The following is a 6,000-nucleotide window of genomic DNA, read 5'->3' as shown; positions in this document are numbered from 1 at the left end:
TGGTTTCGAAAATGTGTTCGCAGCTTCGAAGATGAACCAACGAGTTGTTGTTTTTCTTTCCGAGGAGCGCGACGTCACTCAGGCGGTTGAAACCGGTTTGTCTTTACCGCCAGATATTTTCGTTACCGTTAGTATGTTGGACTCACCAGCGGTGAAAATCACTTTATTTAATTTGCCGCCTTTCGTTAAAAGCGAACAGATCTTGTCCGTTTTAAAACAGTTTGGCACGGTGGTGTCAAAAATCTCCATGTGTCCTTTTCGTTTGCGTTCGGATTCCACAGTCCGCCATATTATGACCTTCCGGTGGCACTGTTACATGGTGTTAAAAAACAACGCTCAATCGCTCAATGCCTCAGCAACGTTGGGAGTTAAAAATCGAAATTACCGAATGTACATCGCAACAGAGACAATGACGTGTTTCACATGTGGTGCCTTCGGACATTTAAAAGGTGCTCGCCCGAAGTATATATCCGGTGGCACATCTAGACAGTTAGGAACAAACGCCGATCCTAGTGGCACATCTAGAGTCGATATTAGTAATAATAATGGCGCATCTGCAACGGGAGATCGACCTTCACATTCGAGCGCGGAAACCAATAATTCCCTGGCTGATGACGCGGGTTTTATCACTGTGTCCTCCAAGAGGAATTATAAAAGAGGAAGCGGAAGTGAGGACACACAGGCGAGCTGTTCGAAAAAGATAGCGCCATCGAATGAACGCAATGTTTCCATCCTAGAAACAGAAGCTCCTCCAGCTGGTCCTCTGCTGCAGAACAGGTTCAGTGTGTTCGCTGAAAAGGGAGGAGACGTTTCCGTTCATTCCTCTCACGAACAAGGACCGAGCGCAACGCCCCAAGATGTGGTCACTGCCCTGGTCACTGACATTAAAATCAAGAACCACGAACCTGCTCTTGTCGCGCGCCCTGCTGAGGACGAAGTGTCTGAGGTAATGGAGGAGGAAGAAGTGACAGCCCCAGAGGGAGAATGCGAAGCCTCCGATACAAAAACGGTAATCCCTGTTACGGTCTTTAAAACTCCCGCTGTGGAAACAGCTTCACCTTTAGCAGAAGGCGATTTTCCCGTTGTGAGAGCGACTTCAGTGTGTGAGGAGAAAAATAAAAACCATTCAGATTACGACTCAGATGGGGCCTCGTCGTTTGCCTCTAGTGCTGGTAGCGAGGTCTGGAATGACCCAGCAATAGCCAAGGAACTGGAGGGTGATGATGATTTATCACCCATGGAAATTCTCCAGTTTCTTCAGGACACTTTTAGAAAGAAAAACGTTAAGATTATAACCTTCCCGAACCTGTCTGGCTTTATAACCTCTTCAAGACGTCTCCTCCCCAAGGCTGAACAACTTGGTGTGACCGAGTCACAAGTATTTCGCCTTAGGAAGTGTGTATTGAAAGCTCGGAAAGAACTACAAGCACAACCCAACTTCCCTTCACCTGATAATCCCTCCCTACCTACACCATGACATTTTCTGTTGTAACTTTAAATATAAATGGGGGACGTTCACCCCTGCGCAAAGCTCAGGTAAAGCTGCTTGTCGAGCAAAAACATTTTGATGTTGTTCTTTTGCAAGAGACAACATGTAGCTCTTTGTGCTCGAGCGAATGGACTCGCATCATGAAAGGACAATGGTTCTTTGGTAGCTTGACCTGTCCTCGTGCTGGAGTGGCTATTTATTTAAATCCCTCTTTCTGTCCTGAAAATGTCACTTTCAAGGAGATTATTAAAGGGCATTTAGTTTAAGTTAATTTCCTTTATAATGGTTATAAACACACTTTAATAAATGTATATTCACCTAGTATAAGCACAGAAAGACTAGTTTTCTTCACACAGTTGTAATTGTTCCTCACACACCTTGATTTTGATGGTCTTGTTTGTCTGTGTGGGGACTTTAATTGCACATTGTATCCCACCCTTGATCGTAATGGAGAAGAGCCCCACCCACCAAGTACGGCACCCTTAAAGAGGGCATTGTCCAAATTCTCCCTTATGGATGTATGGAGACTCCAGAACCCATCTGCATGACAATACACGTGGTGCCGATGTGCAAATGGCCGGCTATCTCTTGCAAGGATAGACAGATTTTACATCAATAACAACTCTTTAAATGTCATCGACCATGTTGACATCACCTCAAGTGGCTTTTCGGACCATCACATAGTTGTTCTTCATATACTTTCCCCGGTTCGAAATCGTGGCACTGCCCATTGGACCTTCAATGCGAGTCTTCTGCAAGATGACGCTTTTCCTGTCGCCTTCCGAGCCTTTTGGGAAGCTTTACAACTATGGAACCTTCCTACTCCTGCCTCGCACAATGGTGGGACAATGCGAAAACCCATATCAGGACCTTTTGCCAGCAATATAGCAACTTTTGTACCAAGAATGAATCTGCGCTGCAATGTCTAATTGCTAAAGAAATATTGTCTCTCCAGTCAAGCCTTCAAACTCCCAGTGCTGAAAGGACTAGTTCTCTACTAACAACGAAGAAAGCCCTCCTCGCTCAACTCTGTACAAAACAAGCCAGAGGGGCTCTAATAAGGCTGTGAATGGAGAACTACAGCTTTATCGATACTCCTTCCAAGTTTTTTTTTTTTTTGCGTTAGAAGCGCAAAAAAAGAGAAACCAGCAAATAACTTCGCTGCGGGCACCAGGAGGCCGAGCAATACACGATCCAAAAGACATCAGGAGCTTGACCAAACAATACTTTTCTCACTTGTATTGTGCCAGAAACACTAAGGAAGACATGATTCGTTCCTTAACCACCTCTTTGCCCACCTTGTCTGAATCTGCATGTCAAAAACTTGACAAGGAAGTGACTCTTGATGAACTTTCTATTGCTTTGCAAACTTTGCCGATAGGTAAAGCTTCTGGACTTGATGGAATCCCTGCAGAGTTTTACAAAGCCTTCTAGGATTTGTTGGGACCTGAGCCGCTTGACCTCCTGGTTGATAACCTACGATCAGGCTCGTTACCACTTAGCTGTCGCAGGGCCATACTCACTCTCATACCTAAGAAAGGAGACCTCCAGCAACTTAAAAATTGGCATCCCATTTCGCTCCTCTGCACGGACTACAAGATTTTCTCGAAAGTTCTTGCCAACCGCCTCACACCTTTGATTGAGGAGATTGTACACTCCGATCAATCTTATTCCATTCCTAAAAGGGCAATACACGATAGTATTTTTATTGTCCGTGACATGATCGATATTTGTATTGCTGAACATAGAAATGTTGGTCTGGTGTTTTTAGACCAAGAAAAAGCTTTCGACACAATTGATCATTCTTATCTTTTTGCTGTTTTACGGGGGTTTGGTTTTTAGGAAAATTTTACTTGCTATATCAAAATATTGTATAATAATATTTTTAGTGTGCTCAAAGTAAATAACATCTTAAGCCAGCCTTTCCCTGTTGCCAAAGGTATCCGTCAAGGGTGCCCCCTGTCTGGCCTTCTATACTCCCTATCAATTGAACCTTTACTACATTGTTTACGCACGCAGCTACAAGGGTTTTATCCTCTGCCATTAGAAAATCCCGTAAAAACTATTGCTTCTGTGGATGATCTCTGCAAAATTGTGCACTCAGATAACGATGTTCGTGCTTTGGTTGAATCTGTCAAGGAATTTAGCCTGGCTCGCTCGACTAAAGTTAATATGGAAAAGAGCAAAGCTTTTTATTTAGGTCCACATAATGAGACTCCCCCTCCAACCCTGCCAGGGCAGCTTGAATGGACCAATGAAGGAATACACTACCTCGGTGTCTTTCTTGGAATTCCAGTTTTTATTTCAAAAAACTGGGAATCGCTCATTCGCAAAACTGAGCAGCGGTTAACAAAATGGAGGGGACTATTGAAGCAGCTTTCCTACCGGGGTCGTACTCTAGTCATTAATAATCTTGCGACATCAATGCTATGGCATGTTTTTAATGCACTGCAGGCCCCAGCTTTTATCCTAAGAAAACTTCAAAGTCTTTTTCTGGACTTTTTCTGGGGGAAAAGCACTGGCTCCGGCCAGGAATACTAAGCCTACCGACTGCAGAGGGTGGACAGGGCTCATAGAGGTAACGAGCAAAGTGATGGCTTTCCGCCTCCTTTCAGCACGAAGGCTTCTATACTCCGACATCTTATGGAAAGCCTTTGCCCATTGCTTGCTTAAGCAAGCTGGGAAACTTGGCTATGGTGAGGAGCTTTTTCTTCTCAACACGAAGCACGTGGATATGACATTGGTCCCTCTGTTTTACCGAAACATGCTGGAAGCATGGCAGGCGTTTTTTTTTCGCCGTGATACCAGTGCTTACTCCCTTCAGATGTTTTTAAAGGAACCAATATTTTTAAGTCCTTTTTTAATGGGGTCTGTAGTGACAGATATTTTATGCAAAAGTTCATTGATGTCGGCGTTACCAGAGTTGAACACCTCAGGACCCCCCTTGTACATAGATGGAAGCCAGCTGCTGACATTGCCATGGCCACCAGTGTGAGGTCCATCAGAGTTATTGGCAGAATTTTCTCTGTGATCCTACGGACCTTTAAGCAAACCGGGTTAAAATGGGACCCAGACATTGAAGATGCCCTCCATCTTTCCCAATGTCCTTTCCCAAATCTGTTAATTTTATTTCAAAGTTTTATGCCCTTTAACCGGATGGAGAAATTCTCATTGTACAATCTATGTGTTCTCACCCTTTTTCCTGACAAACCTGCAGAGCCACAAGATCATTGGCGAGCGCTGCTTCAAGCTAACCATTCCACTACAATAAAATGGCAAGTGATGAACAGAGAACATATTGTCAAGCGCTCGGGCGATCTGCAGTGGTGGCTGGCGCACAGCATCCTGCCTTGCAACGTCCTGTCCCACCATATATGTCCTGAACACTCGGAATTGTGCCCCTTTTGCGACACCCCGGAGACCATTTTTCGCATTTTCATTGAATGTTCAAGGTTGGCCTCGCTTTTTGGAACCATGTCACGTGTGATCCCGGGGCTCGGTTTGTCTTTTACACATTGTGTTTTTATATTTGGTTTTAATGTCTTGTATCAATGTAAAAATGAATGTCTTTTGGCAAACTTTTTGTGTTCTGAAGCATAAACTTGCCATTTCTTAATCGAGCAAGCGAAAATTGCAGAACACTGATGTTTTAGCTGATGACGTCTTAACTATTTTTAAAGCAGTGATTACGTCGCGTGTTCTTTTTGAGTTTGAAATTCAAGTTCCTGCTTTATTTAAAAACCGGTGGTGTGTGAAACAATCCTTATGTAGCATGGTTGGTGGTGCTCCAAGAATCAATTTATAAATTTAATATTACCTCTTTGTTACCCCTTCCTTTCCTGGTTATTTATTTTGATGCTTGTACTAACATACTTCACCATGTGAAACTTGAATTTTCTCGTAACAAAGGGGAGAAGTCTCGCTCTCGCTCTCGCTCTCGCTCTCACTCTCACTCACACTCTCTCTCGCTTGGCACGCACGTGCAAATGCAAGGGGCTGTTGCTCAGTCTCCGGCGGTACGTGTGGTGCCTGTGTTGCTTTCTCTCTTCTTATCATCTTCTTCTCCTCTCTCTAATGTATTTTTTGGGGGTGTTCCTTGTGTATAAACTTATCAATGCTTTATCGACTACTTGAAAACTGAATTGGTTTCTTCTCTTCTTTTTTTCCACTCTTGTATATAATCCTTTGCTTTGTTCTATTGAATTTTTATCCTTTATATTTTTTTTTAAAAGGACATAAAAGTCAAAGTGTGTGTCTCTCTCTCTCTCTCTCTCTCTCTCTCCCTCTCCCTCTCCCTCTCCCTCTCCTTCTCCCTCTCCCTCTCCCTCTCTCTCTCTCTCTCTCTCCCCCTCCTCTCTCTCTCCCCCCTCCTCTCTCTCTCCCCCTTCCTCTCTCTCTCCCCCCTCTCTCTCTCTCCCCCTCCTCTCTCTCTCCCCCTCCTCTCTCTCTCCCCTCCTCTCTCTCTCCCCCCTCTCTCTCTCTCTCCCCCTCCTCTCTCCCCCCTCCTCTCT

At 44.4% G+C, this 6,000-nt stretch overlaps 1 protein-coding gene across 8 annotated transcripts in view; it reads left to right on the top strand.

Annotated features, from left to right (window-relative positions):
• LOC147028710 (uncharacterized) overlaps positions 1-6,000 on the top strand; it is a 247,602-nt gene that overhangs the window by 788 nt on the left and 240,814 nt on the right. For 7 of the 8 annotated variants that reach the window (XR_015057677.1, XR_015057675.1, XR_015057679.1 and 4 more), the window contains exon 2: positions 4,707-4,941. The gene's annotated coding sequence lies outside the window, so the exon portion shown is untranslated. Of the gene's footprint in view, positions 1,010-4,706; positions 4,942-6,000 lie in introns of all 8 variants that reach the window. The other variant, XR_015057676.1, reaches the window with a different exon arrangement.

This window comes from Eptatretus burgeri, chromosome 4, assembly GCF_056783735.1.
Source record: "Eptatretus burgeri isolate ZD-2024b chromosome 4, Ebu_testis_v1, whole genome shotgun sequence".
In the NCBI taxonomy this organism is placed as follows: domain Eukaryota; kingdom Metazoa; phylum Chordata; class Myxini; order Myxiniformes; family Myxinidae; genus Eptatretus; species Eptatretus burgeri.
This window is presented reverse-complemented; position numbering and strand designations above follow the sequence as displayed.